We start from the raw sequence: 21013 nt of genomic DNA, 5'->3' as shown, positions 1-21013 counted from the left end.
TGCCTTTTCTCTCCCGTTCTAACGAATATTAGAGTGCCATCTAGGTTAAAGCTTTCACCTCTGTCTGCAAATAAGTGGTGCCGTTGAACCTAGACTTGTCAAAATATTGTTAGGGGATCGATATACTTATAGTAATTGTAATTGAAGTTGTTTGCCGTATTAGTGACAGTGTGTTTTTCATAGATGTGTTTTTATAATACATAATTATATATCTTTACACCGAAGCTCTGTTCCGTGTCTGCTTGTTCTACTGTGTAAATTGCCCTATCTTGTATACTCCACATACTGCCTAACTTTTCTTGAGAGAAGTCTGACTGCTCAGCCACAGGTACCAAGTGAATCTGTGTGGTACAGACTGCTACCAAGTGGGTTTACTGCCAAACACCTGTAGTCCTAAATCTTTTGCAGTGGTCCCAGAGAGAACTGCACAGGTTTCTGCCTAACATTAGACATGATATGATATGGCATTTATAACGCGCCTATACACAAGTGTTTCAAGGTGAGACGAGGCAAAGGAGGGCAAACAGAGAGAAGACAGACAACGATCCTACTAGGCCATGTGTCATTCAGATCGCACAAGTGCATGGGATGGGGAGGGAGGAGAAGTGCGGAGGGAAGGGGAGAGGACATTGCAGTACATGGGATAAGAAAATAAATAAACAATAAGTTAAGGTACGGCCAGCAGGTGGCAAGTGCAAGAGTAAGTGCCGACATCAGGTGTCAAGTGCTGGTAGTGGGACTGTAGGGATACAGAAAACAGTCCCCAAGTGCGGGGGTTGCCAGGAAGGCAGTACAGGAGTGCGACTGGCTAGGGAGGGGACCTAGGCCCGAGATCAGAGGGTGGCCATGTAACCAGTGCAGTTTCAGTGTCAGCCAGAAAGTCAGCATGGGAGAGGAGGAGAAAAAGCAGAAGCAAAGAGAAAGGTTTTGAGGTGCTTCCAGAACCGAAGATGATTCTCCTCAAGTTTCCGGGGGACAGCGAGGCTGTTCCAGAGGGAGGCCCCAGCCGAAGAAAGAGATCTACTACCAACTCGTTCCTTGGAGAAGCGACTGACCCTGAGGGAGTTTGCTGCATAAGAGCGAAGAGCTCGAGAAGGAAGGTATTTAGGAAGAGAGAGTTGAAGGTATAGAGGCCCCAGGCCCCAGAAGGCCTTGTGGACAATTCAGAGGGGTTTTAACTTAATCCTCGCGGCCTCTGGGAGCCAGTGCAGAGATTTCAGTCCTGGAGAGATACGATCCCTGGGCTTGAGGCCAAGGACAAGTCTTGCAGTCCTGTTCTGGATAAATTGAAGCGGGCGGAGAGTAGAAGCGGGCAGATTTTGAAAGAGGCCGTTACAATAGTCCAGCATAGAGAGAACCAGAGCTCTGGAGACAGTGAGCTTCTGGGGGAAGGAGAGGAAAGCAGAATACCTCTGAGGAGGTGCAGCTGGTATTGTGACTTCTTAGAGACGTCAGAGATGTGAGGAGAGAAGGAGAGTGTAGAGTCGAAGATGACCCCGAGGTTTTTAGCCATGCAGGTGGGAGCAGGAAGAGGGCCAAGAGAGGCCGGCAAGAGAGCTACAGGAAAGGAGGGAGCGGGTTTGCCGATGAGGAGAATCTCAGTCTTACTGGCATTAAGGCAGAGGTCATTGGCAGCACACCACTCTTGGATAGCAGACAGACAGTCAGAGATGAGGGAAGTAGAGGAGGAGGCCGAGGGTAGCCTGAAGATGAGCTGGGTGTCATTCACATAGCACTGAAAGTTGGGGCAGAGAGCAGCAATGCGGTGGGCCAGTATTGCCAGGTATTGGTTGAACAGCCAGAGAGAGAGGTTAGAGCCCTGGGGGACACCACAGGTAGAGAAAAAGATAGCAGAGAGGAAGGACCTAAGTTGGACCTGAGAGAATTGGTTGGAGTGGAAAGAAGTCAGCCACTTCAGAGCCTGACCAGTGATACCCAGGTTATCACGGAGATGGTTGAGCAGGATGGCATGGTTGACAGTGTCGAAGGTAGAATAGAGATCAAGCAGGATGAGGACGCAAGGGGTGTTAGAGTCAAGGTTGGAGAGCAGGTCTTCACAGATGTTCAGGAAAGCAGTTTTTGTGCTTCTGACAGCTCTGAAGCCAGACTGATGGTCATGAAGACAACCAACAGATTCAGTGTGAAGATTAAGCCGGGAGATGGCCAGTTTCTCCAGGAGCTTGCCCAGATAAATTAAGGGGGGTTTGGGTTTCTATGTGACAAACATAATTTCTGAACAATTTCGTCTGTCATCTTACTTCCATAGCAGACCAGTTTGGTGCAAAACAGAACATATTGGTTAACCAGAAAAATTTTCCTCACCCATTCAATTAAGTTGATGAAGAAATTACTCACAAAGAAGAATTCAATAACAAAGTGTTTTGACCTACTCGGTCTTTTGCAAAGGCTGATATTTGGCTATAGAGCACTTGACAATTTACAAAATGTGTATGAAAAGGAGTTCTAAGCTCATCTATTCTAGAACTCCATGTCTAACATAGAATGCATTATATGCATTGTCACAAAATGAGGAAGAAGGAAAGATAACAAAGAAAACAAAGCAAGATAACAATGGCACATCATTAGTTGAGACATATCTTCAAATATGATCATCATAACAAGTGTTTTGACACAACCTACATCACCGCTTGTGATAATTTGTTATGCTAATTAGCACTCCGAGATGTAGTGAAACAACTGCACTCCATTATATTTAACCACTAGTATGTCAAATTAAATCAGTTAGCAGTCAATGTTGCCTATTCAATCACCCGTGGATGCACTCCTTAGGCTGTAATATGTATCACTCGGTTACGTATGTGTATGTGTGCAAAACGTGCCCTTTACCATTACATAATTATGTCTATTTAAAATGGCACTCACCATAGTGCTTCCTTATTCTCATTGATATAACATTATGGCTTAAGAGTGGCCTGACTACTGACTTTAATCATCTGAAATTGGATGGTTGATTTGTTACTAATCCTATCATTTAAATCTCTGTGCTCAAATTCTGAGAATTCAGAAATTCTGAGTTATGCATCTTGTACCCAATTACATGTATGTCAAAATCTGTTATGCTTTGTAATACTATGTTATTGAATTCTTCATTATGAGCAAATTCTTCATTGACTCAATTGAATGGGTGAGAGCAATTTTTCTACTTAACCAATGTGTACTGTGTTTACTACGATATAGGTTTAAGGAAAAGGCTATGTTAACCAGAGCTGCAGCTATTTACCCATAATAATGAGAGCATTGTACTGTAGAGCCTAAGCGCACATGCGGATCTACCCAATGTACTTCAATTTGGTGCAAAATCTGGATGCTAAGAGGAAAGTGGACAACCCCTATCTGTCGTCTCTTGAATGAAAGTAATTCCCAATTTTGGCAAGTGGGGCAGTAGTAGTTTCTTTGACATGTGATGTAACCGGTGCTTGTGATGCTGGACATGCATTGGAGGGACAGGGCCTTTTTCACTTATGTTCTGTATTGTTTTCTGCCCAGGAGTCCATGTGGGACTCCTGGCAGTGCAGCTCTTCCTGTTTTTGGTTTGGTGCACAGACCCATGGGATACCCTTATGGCACCCATGGGTGGGGGTGCAACCCTGTGCCCCTAGTGTATGTTTTCGGGCACCTGTGTGTGCCCCACAGAGCAGGATATGGGCTTGTGGCAGCTCTATGCTGAGTTTGACAGGTGCTCTGAGTATCCTCCATTTTGGGATACCCAGGCCCTGCCATTGGAATCAGTTGATTCCTGATAGAAAACAAGATGGCCCCTGTGGCCTCTTGCTTTCTATTGCCTGTTACCTTGGTTTCCCAAAGTCCTGGGAAGCCCTGAATCTCTCCCTTCCCCCTGACTAGCTGTTGGGTGGAAGTTAAGTTATATATGGTGTTGTTGAGAAGTCCAGGCCAGACTGGCTGGAGCCTTCCCAGTGACTGTATGGTGTGGGTACACCCTGTGAGTGGGACCTGGGTGAATGGAGTGTGTGACCAATATGAACTTCTTGTTGTGGGTGTCTGGTTTCTGGTATGAGAGACGAAGACTGAGACAGCGCTGCCCAAAACTGGTATGAATGCAGTGTGTAGTGTCGAAGGGCTCAGTACTTGTCCCAATCCACATTCCTTGTTCTGAGTGTCTGAGAGGGAGGAGTATGGCCTGAATGCACTGTATGCCTGATTGGCTGACTGACAGCATGAATGCCTTTCTGTATGACTGGCTGCTGAGTGTGACCCAGCAGTGTGGATGAGAGACAGAATAGTATATCTGAGGACCTCTCACCACTGGATATTGTTCAGAAGCTGTGTCTACATTTGAAGAGTAACGGGAACTGCTGATCCTCAACGCCCAGCTAGAAGAAGAATAACTGCTGCTACATTTGCTTCGACCCGATCGGAAAGCTGTCGAGTTCGTCGAGGACTGATCCTAGAGAGGACCTGCCTAAGCGCCCTCTTCCCGTGCTCCGAGGGACCATCGAGCACCGCTAACGTTCGCTGAAGCTCCCTGGAAGCCAGAACCTCGAAAGGCTGCCGACCGGAGACGGGGACCGCCAAGGAGAACGAAGTGAAGCACCCGGACATCGATGCCATCGATGTTCATTGCCGTCAACCAGGGTTCGGAGTATCGCCATAACCGCTGGAGGCCTGTTGAACCCGTGTTGCCCAGAAGAGAGGACCGCATGATGCCGTGCCGCTGACGACCGGAGCTGCCCGCTCCTTTGCCTAAGACTGTAGAATTGAAGGACTCCCTTGTCCTTACCGTCGACCACTTTATCTCGCTGGAGAAAGTCGAGGATGCCGACGTGCCAAAGAGAATCTGCAGGTGGGTTTCCCGCCACCCAAAGACCACAAAGACTTCGACGACTCGACGCCCTTGTTGGGCCACAGTTCTTCAGAAACTCTTTGCAGTCCTGAACTATCCAACGCCGAGGTGCCCCACACACCTCATCCTCGCAGGACGTCACTGACAAGCACCGCCTGTATCGACACCGTGGTCTTGGCACCCTCAAACTTTTCATCGACGCCGTCAACGCCAAGTTCACCTTCTTCGACGCCTCCCGATGATCCGTGGCTCCTGCTTTAAAGGGAGTCACTCAAGAAGGACCATCGATGCCTCTTCAAAGAACTCTGCTCTACTAGGTACATTGGGGGGGTAGAAACATTATAGGAGGAAATAAGACTTATAGAACATTATATGAACTGGGCTTGTGATACATCTTTGCTTTACATGTTGCCCAGGTGGGGGGATCTCCACACAGAACTGTGTCTAGGTAACGCGGCCAGTATTCTACCAATTGTTCTAACCAACTGCTTTCCTCCTATGTCTATTGTTGGTTACCTTTATTAATTGATTTGTGTGACATTTAACCAGAGTATAGTTGATACACGTTAATGAGATCTGATAATAGTTGTGGTACCACTTTAGAACTGTATATATTTACCATTGTAGATTTGATTTTCTGAGCACAAAGTGAGTTATTGTGATAGTGTAAATAAACTTGAATATTAATTATATAAATACTGTTTTCAGTAATACAGTGTGTGGTCATTCCTTTGTGGGGGCTTGGGTACTAGCCGGCATCACCTCCTGAGAAGCTGGGTCTTCATTGCTCGTCCATTGCTACCGTAATAGAGAATCTTGGCTGAGGTCGTCTGTGCCTCTCCTCTACCATATAGAGAGCAGAAGTACAGACCCCCCCTCCAGTCTTTACAGTGCTGTAATCATTTTTGGCACTCATCCTCTGGGTTGCCTAAGGTTGTACTTACAGAAATGATTAGAAGTGGGATTCACTCCTACTCCAACCGTGTTGCTAACTAGAGGAGGGCCACTGGGAGCAAGCGTTCCATCCATCTCGATCACCCGATCACTGGATGACGGCACGACGGCAGAACATGCCGCTTCAGCACTAAGGTGTTCTGTTGTCTTCACCCCAGCAGTTTAAAGGGCACCAACAGCCCTGAAATCACTGCAGATGGATTCTGGGGAGTGTCGTTAATCAGCTTCCACTCTCCATGCTCAGTTCAGGAAAAGCAATAAAAACCAACAGGTAAAGCGCTCACTGTGCACTTAGGTGTTCTTTTGTCTCCAGCCCAGCAGTTGTGGCCTGAGGTGTTTTGGTGAACTTGGTGATCCTTTTCGTAGTTGCTCTAAGTCCTCCTGGTTTCCTCCAAGCCTTGTGTCATTTAGGGACTATTGTAGCAAATAAGATCTGTTTGGGCAACATGGTAGAGGGTGTGAATGCTGGGTCTTGGTCTGATCTCTTAAGGCACCTCACTCTTCCTGCTTTAGGCAATTGTGTCTTCAGTTCACTTGAAAGGCGGCTTCAGGGGTGCAGGCTTTAGTGCAAGATTATTTTCAGTAAGCCCCTCTCATACTGGGGGCTTACTCTATCCGAGGAACTTTTTTCTTTGGAGAGGCAGGCTCTTAGTGGTCCACTTTTTTCAGGCTGTTTGATGGGAGCCTGTCTCTGTGCGTATACAGCAGCCCAGGTTCCTAGCAGTCTTCTGAAGCCCATTTGGTTTTCCCTTTCCAGCAGTTGGATGGACCAACACTGGGACTTCTGCAGGCAATTCGTTGGTAGTGGTACTCTCTGATGAGGAGCATTTACTCATAGCTCTCAACTCACACGCTTTTGGCAGGTGTCACTCGCCATTCTAAACAGCTGAATCATCCGCCAAGCCTCCTGCACGCCCATTCGTTTCAATGGGCCTCTCACCCGCCAAAAAGAAAATCGGGTGTTTTCACCCACCTTTGCGACACAAATGGTTGAGAGCTATGCTTTACTCAGTGTCTCTTCCTGATCTTTTGCTTAAGGGAGTAGGGTTAAGGTGGTATTCCTCTTGTGCTGAAGGGAGTCCTGAGCTCCTGTCTTTCTTGGGTTGTTCCTTGTATGTTCCTTGAGTCAGAAATGGGGTTTTCACCAGTGTCTCGTTTCCCTTCAGCTGCCTTCTTCCCTGTCATTGCCTCAGACATCTGTGATTCTCTGGCAATCCCCAGCAATGCCTTTCTCAGGTCATATGCCCTCGACTTGCCTGCAGTATTACTGATGATCGTCTGGACACGTGTCTACCCATAGAGCTGGATGTTTGCCCTTCCTGCGTTGATCTCAACCAGCGATGTGCTCCACACTCCTCTTGCTCTCCTCTCCTCCTCCTATCACCTATGTCCCTCAATGGGGTTGCCTTTCCTCCTGAGTCATTCCATTCTGGTCTGAGCATGTGTCGGTCCGATCTTTGAATTTTTTTATATTCTTCATGAGTTAGTACTGTGACAAGGAAGATTAACAGGGAGCTATAGCGCTGATTATTTACTAGTAGTGTTATTTACTGCAAGTCTTACTCTTACTTGTCACAGTGCTCATACCCTCCGCTTCCTCCACAGTGGAAATATTGTTGCATTTCCTTAGGTATAGATGTGAGGATTGCACTTTATACTCCAATTGTGAGGGGGGAAGGTCTATTAAAAAAAGGGAACAAAAGATGTTTTTTATTAAGTACTGTGCCGAGTAAGAGCAAATGCAAGGGTGAGGAAGAGTTCCAGTACATAATGAAGATTACCCCGGCTAACTGCGCAGGGAGTATTAATTGTATTAAAGACTAAGGAGGCGAGCATTATGCTTCAACTTCTTTATTTTACTACTCCTCAGCAGTTTCAACAAACTAATAAACATCAACAACAACACTGAAAATGTCCCAACAGACTTTTCTTCCTTTGAACTACAATCCCCATAGTCTCTGTATGTGGAGATGAAGTTCCTCCTCGCTCCATTTCCCTCCCGTCTGCAGGTCCCCGCATCTCGCCCCCTAGCCCAGTCGACTGGCATCAAATTCTATGATCAGATCCGGGCGATCTCCGAAAATTGCCGGCCCATTCCAGGCGTCCATATTCTTCACCCACCGCTCCAGCTCCGTCTTGGATTCTAGATCCAATGGTACTGACTGATGATATCTCAAACCCTGCTGCAGGTGTCTGATCTTCAATCTCTGTAAGGCTCGATGGTGTAATGGACCGGGAAAAATGGCTTGAATGGAAGCTGCTAGCAGTTCTACTATTCTTGCCAGGGTTCTGAGGGCTACTCCTTGTCTCTGTAAACACCCTCTCAGTTCTCTCTTGATGTCGCGAATCTTTCGCACTGGGAGTTCGAGAGTCGCTTTTCTGGTATCGAGGACGAAGCCCAGAAAGTCCAGTCTTTGTGCTGGTTCTGTATCTGACTTCTCTACGTTTACTAGGAACCCCAGTGAAGCCAGCAAATTTTGGACCCATCTCGTCTGATATATGAGTGCTTCTCGGTCCTCGGCCAATAAAAGGAGATTGTCTAGGTAGATGATCAATCTTATCCTCTTCTCCCTTATGGCTGCTGCTATTGGCTTCATCAGCTTGGTAAAGGCCCAAGCAGCTGAGGCAAGCCCGAAGGGCATGGTCTGGAATTGCCAGGGCTGCCCTTTCCAGCGAAAAGCTAGGAAGGTCCTGAACTCCTTCGCTATCGGGACCGTCAGGTAGGCATCCTTCAAATCTAGCCTTGTCAGCCAATCGTTCTCCCTGAGAGAGTCTCGCAGCTGGTGGATGCCCTCCATCTTGAAGTGCCGGTATAATACCCAGCCGTTTAGCTCCTTCATGTTTATAACTGGTTGCACTTGCGGTGCACCAGGAACATGTTGCTTATGAATTCGGGGTCTTTCGGACACCTTTCTATGGCATTCTTCTGTGCTAGAAGGTAAAGCTCTCGATCTAGGAGTTTCTGCTCTGCGCGCTCTCGCCGCTGTCTGTGAGGTCTGCGCTCTTGCGTGGGTGGGCTCACAAATTCTAGGCGCTTGCCTAGAACTTTCTGAAGTACCCAGGCATCGCTGGAAAGCTCGTGGCAGCTTCTCCAGAACATACCAGTTCTCCCCCCTACTGGGGGGTAATGTGTGACTCTCACCTTGTGTGAACCCTTGTCCACGGCCGGATCCTCTTCCTCTGTGTCCTCTCAAGGAACGTCCTCTAGTCGGGAAGAAGGAGTCCTGTTGCCTGTTCTCCCAGTATTGCGCTCTGGGATTGGGGGGTCTCCTACCTCCTTGGTTACGGCCAGCCGAGTGACCCCTGTAGCGACTGGCTCCGCCAAAAACACGATTGGGAAAGATCTTGCGGATAGAGGCTTGTGCCTTTTCCAGTGACGTGTAAGTGCCAACAAAACGGCCCATTTGTTTGCCGAATGTTTCTCCGAATAGGAGCCCTTGTGCTGCTTCTCCGGCCTCGTAGGAGGCGAGATCACTGAGCTTCGCATCGATCTTCAAAAGCAGTCCTCTATGGCGTTCTGAGGCAATGGCGCAGTTCGCATTCCCTAAGAGGCATACTGCTCTCTGCGCCCAACCTGCTAGTGCGTTGGGGTCTACTTCTTCCCCCGTATCTCTGGCCCTCTCCGCTAAATCCGTTATTTTAGCTAGCGGGCCGGCTAGGTCAAGGACTTTCTCCTGACAGCTTCTCCAGGATCTATTGATACCCTTGCAGGGATCCTTGGCTGTCTTAGACACAAATATCAGCATTTTGGGACGTAGCTCCGGTGTCTCGGCTACTTTCCCTGGGAGGTCCGGTCTAGGGCTACCTGCTCGAAGGCGCTGCCGGACTTCCTTGTCCAATTTTTTCCTCATTCTTTTGGTCATATACTGCGCCGCTCTCGGTGACAGCTGCCAATCTGTCGACCTTGGATTCCGGATGCTGTCCGGGTCAAACATATCTTCTTCCCCCTCTACAAGGTGTTTCTCCTTGCAGATTCTTTTCCCTCCGCTGGGTTTATCCTCCTCTTCCTCCCTGAATTCCTCTTCATCTTGGGAAGGAGGTTCACCTTCTTCTGGCTCCTCTTCTGAGCCCGGGTTCTCCTCTCCATCATCATCCTCCCCTGGAGCGGGGGTCGTGAGGTCTGGCACTGTCTGGCGCCGCAAATAAGCTTCACAGAGCTTTGCGAATGCGTCGACGACCTCCGGGGCCTTTTCTTTTGCCCCATCCAAAGGGCCCTGGGGGTCGAGAGGGCCTTTCCTCTTTTGGGCCTTATTACTCACCTTTGACCCTGACTCAGAGGGTTCTGTGGGCGTGCGATCAGTCCGTTTGGTGCTGTCTATCGGCTGCTGTAATATAGCCTCTAAGGACTCCAGCCTGTCTTGCAGGGGTTTAAACCCTTGCGCCACTGCATCTATGAGTGAACTTCCCAGCACCTCTTTGAAGCTGGCAGCTAAGTCCGAAGGCTGCTCCTCTTCACTCCACTCAAAATCCGACATTCTGGCAGGATGCTGTGTGCCTGATATAACAGTGAAGGTGTTTTAACACGCCCTTGCACTATATTTGCTTCTGGTGAACTTCTACACCAGTATAACAGGGAAACAAATATCTGCCCCTTCTTTGTTATTGTTATCAATTATCTATCTTTAATATATTTTTTTTATTGTGGCTGCACCGGACTTAATGACTTCTTGTATATGCCTGTGATGGGCGTATCATTCTACGGCTCTCAACCCGTGAGAGCGCCATGTGTGGGCAGGCTGTGATCCTGCTCGTGTCTATTCGCACTTCGCCTGTGTTTCTTTTTTTTTTTTATCAGGTCTGGTGGGCGATCTCGCTCACAGAGAAGGGCTACTCGTAGCCTACTTCTACACACCGCCGGTGTTCTCCGGTCCGCTCTGTTCCACATCGCTGCAAAACATGCGACACCGAAGCAGAGACCGGCGTGTGACTCCTCCCTTCCAAGGGAGGGGGTCTGAGGAGCGCGATGTTCCTAACTGCGGCACGCTCAGCCTCCGCGAAGGAGGGGGCTACCGTGAAAGCCTCTCTGGGCATCGTGGGTCCTTGCTTCTGTGTCACACGAACGCCCCCGGCGCTGGCCAGCCACCCCTAAGGTGCCAGGCATACGGCACGGGGCAGTCGCGCCGTGGGCAGCGCTCGCCGAAAACGGCTGCTAATACATCAATAAACGCACGAGTCAAACAGTAAACGCTCGAACACGACCGCTGAGCATGACATAACGGTCTGCACTTAGGAAAAAAATAACGCTAATGCGTGTAATATAACGATCCAAACTAAGATCATGCCTAATATTCTACCTTTCAGACATGAATCTATTATTCTCTACACAATGTTACACTCCATAGCCCCCATTTGACAGAGAGGTAACAGTAATAGTACTTATCTGCATGAAGAGCAGTAAAAGAAGAGGAGGAGCTCAGGGACAGGATGTGGTCATAGCTGAGCTTGGAGTGAGATGGACTACAGAGACTATGGGGATTGTAGTTCAAAGGAAGAAAAGTCTGTTGGGACATTTTCAGTGTTGTTGTTGATGTTTATTAGTTTGTTGAAATTGCTGAGGAGTAGTAAAATAAAGAAGTTGAAGCATAATGATCGCCTCCAGTCTTGTCATAGAATTTGAGTATTGTCTGTGAAAAGTAGAAGTGTACAAAAAAAAGAGTCTAAATTAAGGTGTTGCTATCCAGAAATTGGATGTTTATTGATTTAAACTCTTTACTTGTTAGTACTATTGAACTCGGTTTTAAAATGTCTAACTTTTACAGAGTTTTCAATATATTTGTGGAGGCAGTTATGAACGTCAACGTCTTCATTTGACCACGCAGGGAAAGTGTTTGCGCATTCATATTTCACAAAAGTAAGAACTCCTTTCAGAATATGTAGCTTGATAAACACACACTTCCAGTATAATACGGCCACATTTCTTCTGAATTCAGTAAATGTGCTTCCGCATTTATTTATCACCCTGCCTGTGATGCTGTTTGAAATCTTCGGGGTTGTAATATTGCAATTTATGTTGTTGTATAATGCCTGAGTTTTAACGGACGCTGCTAGCGTTTGGAGCGTGTGATTTTTGATACTTTTTCGAAAGCCACCAAGCATATATTTTCTCACGCAGGCAAAATATAGAAGAGAAGCCGAACTGAATAGAGTTCAAAGGTAGTGCTCTAGCAGGACTTCGGGCCTATTCAAAGTGGGTCCTTTACACTTGTGAAATAATGACTGAATGGTGCCAGAGCAGAAAGGAGGGTAACAATTCTTTTTTTTTTCAACTGGCAACTGACTAAATGGCTGAATGGTTTGTCACAGGCTATGGAGCCTTTCACCTCCAGGTCATCAGTTCAAATCAAGCACAAACCGGCAGCTTCCAAAAGGTGCAGCCATCTGATGCCAATTCCGGGTCACGTGGCGTTAGTGATGACAGGCATTCCGAATATTGGTGGGAGATGGGTGCAATATTTCAGCACCGAGCACCACGCGGGAATTTAACCTGGAGTTGTGCCAAACACCCACACTTTCTGTAAGCAGATCTCTCCAAAACACATCAAATAGTATCCACACAATGAGTTGTCATTTTCTGACTTCAAAAGTCCCACGGTTCTGTTTATTTAGATGCCTATGTGTTGCTCTTACTGTTCTACTTGCTGTGGCAAACTCTCTCTTTTTAAAGTTGTTTTTAATGACACGCACATGCGTGCAAAGTTCTAGCCGCAATACGGCACTTTATGGTAATGTAGCCTTTTTACCAGTCTCGCGCAAGACTGCGGTTTGAGGAAGGTGTAGCCTTACCAAATTTAAATACACCGTTGTTTTATATTAAATGTAAAACGCGCCCAGAACATTCTTCCATGACAGGTGCATGGCATGGGAAGTGGAAACGCTTATTTAAATACACAGTGCAGCCAGTTGCCGATGAGGAACAGTCGTCTACACCCATTTTAGAACTTAGATTCGGTATTTTTTGGATGTAAGGAATGAAACGTAGTACTGTGCAGTTTCGCGCGTCTCTTTTTCTTCATTAATAGTTTTTTTTTTTTTTTTAAAGTCCGTGTTATCATCTCCTCGCTTATGAAGCCAGCAGTGTTTGTTGGTGAGACGTTGTCACGTTTCCGCTGGAAAAGCACCAGCCGCCTTGATATGTTGTCCATACTGGTCCGAGGAAAGCAGTTCCCCCATCTAGGTATGCACTTGCATTGCACAAATAAGCCATCGTTATTTTATTTGCTTTGCAGTGAATCCCCCCCGCCCCCCAAAGAAATTCCTGTAGGGAAATGGTTAATCTATTTTTAACTAAAGCTTACTTTTGTAATCTATCCACTGCTTAGAATTCTGTCATTGATCTATGATTTATGAGATTTAAAACACCTCTTGGCTGTAGCATTGGTTTCTATCCAAGAGGCTGAGCTGAATACTAATTACCAGATCAAATTTATGCTGCGAGGCTTAGCAGTGGCAGGAGCTCTGAGCGCGGGGCTCCCTGCTACACCGAGCCTCGTCTGCCCGGAATGCACGCGGCGGCGAGGGAAAGGAACGCGAGGCACACAATAAATAGGATTTTCTAGAACAAAGTTTGGAAAACGTGTATGTGCTGAATGCTTGCGAAATATGTGCATCCGCACCTCACCCCGTATTTTTCAAATACACACATGCACACACATGCATGCACACATTTGACTATGTGAACATATTTTATAAATATTTCTATGCACATGATGCATAGCGAACAACCATGCATTGTCAACCAAAGCCAACGCACGAAATCATCATTTGAAGGCAACAGCGTAAGTGCGCTTTAAAATTACATTAAGGTGCTGTTTACGCATACGATTTTTTTTTTAAGAAAGAAAATAAAAAACATGTGCGCCTTGTTTACAGGACTCCGTTTTGGTTTTAATCCATACTTGACGTTAATAGAAACGTTGGTGTCAATCACGGGAAAAATGAGTGAACAGTCATGAAGGGATTGGTGTTTGTGAAATAACAGAAACGGGTAATTACGTGTGTCTGTCCATGCACATTGCTACAGACACAGAATGGACACGTCTTAGTGAATTTCTCAGTGTGGTCCTACAATGAACCGTCTCAAAAGGCACACTTTTTTGGCAAAATGTAAACACGCAATCGACTGTGAATTTAGATTCGAAAGACTACATGCCTGAAAACTGTTCGCTGGGATAATTTACTCTATATTAATGACTAGACCAATATGTGTCAAACTGTGTTTTTCATGGACGTTCCATCTGTAGCAACCGGGGTTCTCTCCAAACTCTTAGTGAATTGCTGACAATGACTCTAATGAACCAGCTGTAATTGATCCAAAGTGGTCTCTGCGGCCTTATTCCAAAGCCATCTCCAGTTGGCATGGCAAACCCACCATATATTCCCCACAATTGCCATATTATATTTTCGCAAAACAGTTGGCAAAACGAGACATGTTCCCATATTGCTTGTACAGCATGAGATTGTGAATAGAAATCGCAAAACCTGCGCAGGCATGCACGCACACACGCATGTCAAATTCACAGACTCACTCACATAGCCACATATGTAACGGTTTGAAGTTATAAAGTAAAAACCTAAAAGGCAACATATTATGTAATACATAAAATATACACACTGATTGTATGAATAATTGTAGTTTTTGACAAAGGGACAGAAGGCCTAATTTAATTAAGTGTTTGCGCTTGCTTGCACATTGTGCAGCACAAATCATCAGTGCGCTTTGCTGATTCACAGAAAAAACATTGCATACAAACAAGCAGCGCTAATTAAAAATGTTGCTCCCAACACGCCTACAACACACCCCCAGCGCAAAACAAGGTAGCACTGTCGAAGAGGTTTGCGCTGCAATCATTGGGCATGCCAAAGTGAAATGTTTAGTCTAGGATTACTTACAGGTAATCACGATTAGTTCTTACTCCAAATCTTCTTCGTCACAGTAACCCCACCAATACGCACCCCGTGAATGCACATAATGCTAACACCCACCATTCCTCATCTCAGTACTTCCACAAGTTTGTGCCCCTCAAATGCACCTTACACCAACACCCACCATTCCTCATTCGAGTACCTACACAAATCTGCCCCCCTTAAATGCAGATTAAGCCAACATCCACTCTTCCTCATGTCAGCACCATCACTAACCCGCACACCCCCAAATCTTCATGAAGCATATATCCACTCATCTTTTTCACCGTGCCTCCTCCAATATGCACACCCTAAATGCACATTATGCCAACACCCACCATTATTCGTCCGAGTAGCAGCACTAATCTGCCCACCCCAAATCTTCATGAAGCCAACACACACTCATAATACTTCCATTACTTACTGAGGTGTCCCAAAACTGACAGTACTCAGAGCAATACCGGCTCTGACGTTCATGAAGAATTTGCATGCCACCTCTGTAGGTATCCCACCATCCTACTACATTTCATATGACAGCTACCTCACCAATTGGTAAATGCATGTCTCCTTGTGTTCCCTTGAACACTGAGTCCCAACTCATTTCATGTCAATTAAGTACAACAGTAGCTGACTGCTGAACACACACAACTCTTAGCCACCCTAGCAACACGACTAGCGTGGTACAGTCCCATATTCGACAATAATGATTATCAGGAACACCAGACAGACCGTAGAAGCTGACAAGCATGCTGTTCAGCTTCCTCACTAGAACAGATGAGTCATTGCTACAATGTTAGTAAGTGTAAGGATACTTGGAACATTTTCTCAAACCCTGATCACCTGGCCTGGGTCCCTAGTGATGTAAACTATTACAAAATTAAGCTCTTAATTCATCATGAGGTACCTGTGCTGGTGCCACCATGACCATCAGCTGCTGCATGTGACCAGGTCAGATACCCCTCCAGAACTCATCGCCAATAGAAAAGTTGAATTGATGGTTTGAGGTGGTATACTTACATAATTTGCCATTCAGGTGAAACTGTCCCCCTGTGAGGAGAAGGAGAGGCAATTGAAACCCAGCTGATATACATGAAAAGTGAACTCTCACATTGCTTGAAAGAACCATTTCTTTTTGAGCGGCCAATGTCATACACATGGAGAAGCAAATGGAGAAGGGAAACCAATTCGCACATGTTAGCATTCTTTTAGAGTCAGCACAACATTCTCCTATCTAGGTAAGTCAATGTGCTGAGGTGAAGCAGCTGTATCCCCAGTCCTACTGTACCTGTGCCATGAGGAACACCTTTGAAAACACATCCACAAGTGTGTTCATGTCCTCATCTGCCAATGGCAGAAAGGGACTTGTGTAAATGAATGTCTGCTCACAAAACCATCAAGGATCCATCCACAATGCCACATCTGCTCAGTACTCAACAATAGTGTTAAGTGAAAAAATAGTTTTTACTTTACCGAAAAAAAAGATTGATTCAGAAAGACTGCTCTGTGACCACACAGAGTGAGTGGCCTTTCTAAATCGAAAAGTCATCCCCCTGCTGCACATCAGTGCGTGCAGGGGCAGCCAGGCATGGCAAGACCCAGAGGAGTCATCACAGGAGTCAACACAGGAGTGTCAAGTGAGTGTCTGTCTGTCTGTGTATGTGTGTGTGTTTGTGTACGTATGTGTGGGGAACAAGTTGTGTTGTGCTGGGAAGGGGGTGGTGGGTGGGGAAAGTGGAGACAACCAACAAGAGAGGGTGAGGGCAGTATGTGATATTTCGGCATTTTAAAGCTAACACAAAAATAGCCAAAATAAATTGGACTTTTTGTGTTCAGTCTTTAAAATGCGGAAATATCACATAGAACCCTCAAAAAAGATGTATTATTCAAACAACATTTCTAACTTTACTCTCATATCCCTTTCCTGACATCAGATCCAAGAATAAGCTTAACTGCTAAGCGAGGTGAGGATCAATTAAGGCAATGGACAAGTGGTGGACGTGAGGATCAATTAAGGCAATGGACAAGTGGTGGACGTACCAGTGCAAGGGGCATAGTAGGAGGAAGGATGCACAGCAAGCACATTGGGGGTCACTCCTAGGTTGGAGGTAAGGGAAAAACCATGCCGGTAATGATTTACCGGCATCGTTTACCGCTATGGGCCATTCCGACCTGTCAGACCGCTATTTACGGCACCGTAAACTACGATGCCGTAATTATCGGTCTTGGGTCGTGCGCGCGCCCCACCATGCCGAAATTAGCGGCATGGCGTAAACCGGAGCAGATTACAAGTAAGGAGCACATGTAAATAACGGCCTCCTTAAGGCCGTAAAGTACCTTACCGGCATGGAGTACATACAGGCATCTCAGAGAAGGAGTAAAGAACCTTGAGCAGTGGTTCCCAGAGCCACAGGTGCACTCAATCAGCACAGGTGGAGGCAATGCAGTCTGGCACAGCACAAAAAGAGCACACCCACACACCACACCCCCTCCCACACCAAGATGATACCAATTGTAGCAGCATTACTGGAGCTGGAGGCCCTGCTTGCAAGGCAGCAACTTCAACAACAACAGCAACAACAACAACCACAGCCCCCACCACAGAGGATACACAGGAGGAGAAGGAAGGGGAGACAGGCCCAGCATGCCCTACCGGTGCAGCCACCATTACCACGCCGGCAGCCCCCAATCCCTCGCATTAGAGCCACCCCCCTCAACCTCACACCAGAGCAGATCCACACCCTGTACCTGCTTGATTGGGACACCATCACCACCATAGTGGACCTGATACATGACGACATAGTGAGCCTCATAGAAATCTGCACCGCCATCCCCCCTCTACTGAAGGTAGTGTGTGTGCTCCACTTCCTTGCCACAGGCACCTACCAGCATACAGTGGGGCACATGCATGGCATTTCACAGCCCATATTTTCCCGGATACTTAACCAAGTGCTGGATGCCCTCCTCAAGCACACAAGGGACTACATATCCCTACCCCGGACTCCACAGGAGATATTGGATACAAAAGTTGCCTTCCATGCACTGGCAGGCATGCCAAATTGCATAGGTGCCCTCGACTGCCCCTACGTGGAATTGGTGGTCCCGCATGCCATGGAGGTGGCGTATCGCAACCGCAAGCAATACCACTCCATCAACGTCCAGATGGTATGTAATGCCATTATAGCCATCACACATTGCTGTGCCCGATACCCCAGATCAACTCATGACTCCTTGGTCCGGCGGAACTCCACGCTACCATGCTTTATGGAGCGACATGCTGGATGACGTGCCTGGCTGCTTGGTGAGTTTCCCTGAATGGCCCATGGCAGTGCATTGGGGCTGTGAGTAGGGTGGCTGCATACTCCACCTGGGTGGGAAAGAGGGGGGGAGATGCATACTCCAACTGGGTGGGAAAGGGGGGGAGATGCATACTCCACCTGGGTGGGAAAGGGGGGGAGATGCATACTCCACCTGGGTGGGAAAGGGGGGGAGATGCATACTACACCTGGGTGGGAATGTTGACGCCAGTGCACCTCACAGAACACTGTGCCCCAAGGCAAGTGATAAGGCACATGACTACCTAACCACACAGTGATGATTGAATGCCGAAACCTAACACTACATGACTAACAGGTAACCTGGCCAAATACCACAACACATGCACCACTCATCGGCGGACCTCACACACCATATGGGCATCCTGCTCCATGCACTGCATATGCACTATGTCGCAGCCTCCTGCATCTCACCACACAGGACAGTCATCCCTGGGAGTGTGTCATGATCTCTGCTTCCAAAGGGTCAGGACTTACCCAACTCCCTTGGAAGCAGACCCATAACCCCGGTTCCGGGTGCCGGCCAGTCCCAATTGGGACCTTTTGGACCCTGTCCTGGCGCCAGTGGCACCAGGCTCATAAATATGCCCAGTCGCAGCGCTGGAAGCGCCGGGCTCATAATGCTTGGGTGGACTTACCTGCAGCAGACCATGCTGCTTACTTACCTGCCAGTTGAGCCCCTGATCCTCTTCTGTTTGGGACTACTTTTCCTGTTGGGTGGGGCAGGAGCCACTCCCTAGGTTCAGAACACTGGAACTCTTCGGGAAAGCAGGAACTCTTTTCTTACCTAGGCGAGGCCGTGGAAGGAGACACCTAAGCACTACAGGAGGCTATTTAAACCACACCCGATGGATGAATCTTGCTTTGCGTTATTCTGCATTCTCTGCAGCAGAACGCTCACCGTGTCTTCTGATCCTGTGCCTAAGGGAACAAAGGCTTACCATCCTGGAATCCAGTCTTCAGCAGCACCTATAAAGACAAAGAAAGAACAGGTTAGCACTACGGTCTTCAGTGGCAGCGCATCTCTTACCTGGTCCAGCGGCTGTCACCAACGCCTCGCGCTGCATACCTGCATCTGAAAGACAAAGGCTTACCGACTCTTCGCACGCTCCGGAGGTCTTCGCGTTGCATTCCGGCATCTGAAAGACAAAAGCTTACCAGCTCTTCGCACGCTCCGGAGGCCTTCAACGCTGCATCCCGCATCTGAAAGGCAAAAGAAGGTGCGTTTAGAGACATTGGGCAACTTTAATACTCGCGTGCCATCACTCCTTCCCACGCCGAAATCAGCGGGTATCCCAGCACCCTTCAGCTTCTCTAAAGCTCCGAACTTGTACCTGAAAGGTAAAAGAGACAGTTAGTGCGCATCGTGAAGCAGGCAACAAGCGCTCACTTACGTGCTTCCAAGCGCTTCTATTCCTCACGCGGGTTTGATCCTCAACTCTCTTCAGCCCGCCATCCGCCATCGCCGGAACCCTGCAAAACAAGAGGTATCATTACAAAAGAACTTTACATAAGTCAAAAGCCATACTCACGTGCTCCTCGGCACCGCTCCACAGCAGCTACGCCTTACGCACTTAAAGACTTTTAAGACATTTGAAGTGCCCAGAACTTACCGTTCGTGCAGTAAACGACGGACAGCAGTCCTCTGAGGTCAAGAGGCCTGCACCCTTATCCAGTAAAGAAACTGGTTACGGCACCCTGCCCCCGAGGCAGATGGTGAGCTCGGCGTTTACCTACCTAAGGTGAGATCGTTAAACTTTGGGGTCCTACAGGAGAAGAGAAAGGGAAGAGGAGAGAGGCACCCAATAACCCCAGTTCATTAATCCCATATTTTCTATCTGCAGACATCTTACTCTCCGAGTCAGACACACAGTGCACAGAGGTCCAGCCCGAGGAACCAACCGTGTGTTACACATCACCTTTGAAGACACGGCATTCACCCAGTCAAGACCGGCGCCTCTGCGGGAATCAGGTGAGCGTTACAGAACGCAAAGCCCACCGCAAAACTCCCACCCAGGCGCTATGGAAACCTCGGATACCGACCAGCTAGCCCAGTTACTTGGGGAACTAAGAGCAGAAGTGCATGCAGCCCGCCAGGAAACGAATGCTCTAAGAAGGGAACTGATTATTTCCAAGGAGCGAACAGATGATCTCGCTAGACAATTGCTACAGTCACAAGCCGGACAAACTCAGTTGCCCGCATCAGGGGCAAATCATCCTTCAACATCCTCTACGAACCCAGTGCAGATCAACCTACCCGGGAATGTGCCTCTGGCTCCGCCCGAACAATTTTCTGGTGACCCAAAGAGGTTTGCAGTATTCATTAATCAGTGCCGCTTGCACTTCTTATGCCGGCCAGCAGCCTTCCCAACAGATCAAGCTAAGGTAGCTTTCGTGCTTTCGTACCTCAGTGGCAGTGCGGCAGATTGGTCGATCCCTCTAGTTAATCAGGATGATCCGGTTCTCCATGATTTTCAAGCTTTTCAGCTCAGCATGGAAAAACTGTTCGCAAGACATTCACTGGGGCAGGCCTTGGACAATGAGCTCCTTTCATTACGACAGGGTAATCAAGACCTTTTGGCTTATATTGTGTCTTTCAACAGACTGATAGTGGAAACCCAATGGCCTGAGGACAAAAGGATTACGCTGTTTTATAGAGGTCTACGTGGAGAGCTCAAAGATGTGTTAGCCCAAGTAGTGAATCCCCCGCAAGACTGCTCGGACTATATTGACGTAGTCGTTCAAATAGACCACAGACTACAGAACAGGAAGGCCGATCGTTCCAAGTTTGATGCTCAAGTGTTTTCCAAACCACCAACTCCTACCAAAGGAGCAGACTCCGGGGAACCCATGCAAATAGGGGGCCTGAAAGGACCACTAACCCAAAAGGAGCGGGAAAGGAGAAAACAGCTGCAATTATGCCTCTATTGCGGAAACTCGGGGCACTTTCTTCGAGACTGTCCGGTGAAACCAGCCAAGAAGGCAGTAGGAGCTGCAGTTACCA

This window comes from Ambystoma mexicanum, chromosome 5p (genome assembly GCF_040938575.1).
Source record: "Ambystoma mexicanum isolate Mex_15411 chromosome 5p, UKY_AmexF1_1, whole genome shotgun sequence".
Taxonomy (NCBI): Eukaryota; Metazoa; Chordata; class Amphibia; order Caudata; family Ambystomatidae; genus Ambystoma; species Ambystoma mexicanum.
Note: the sequence above shows the minus strand (reverse complement) of the source record.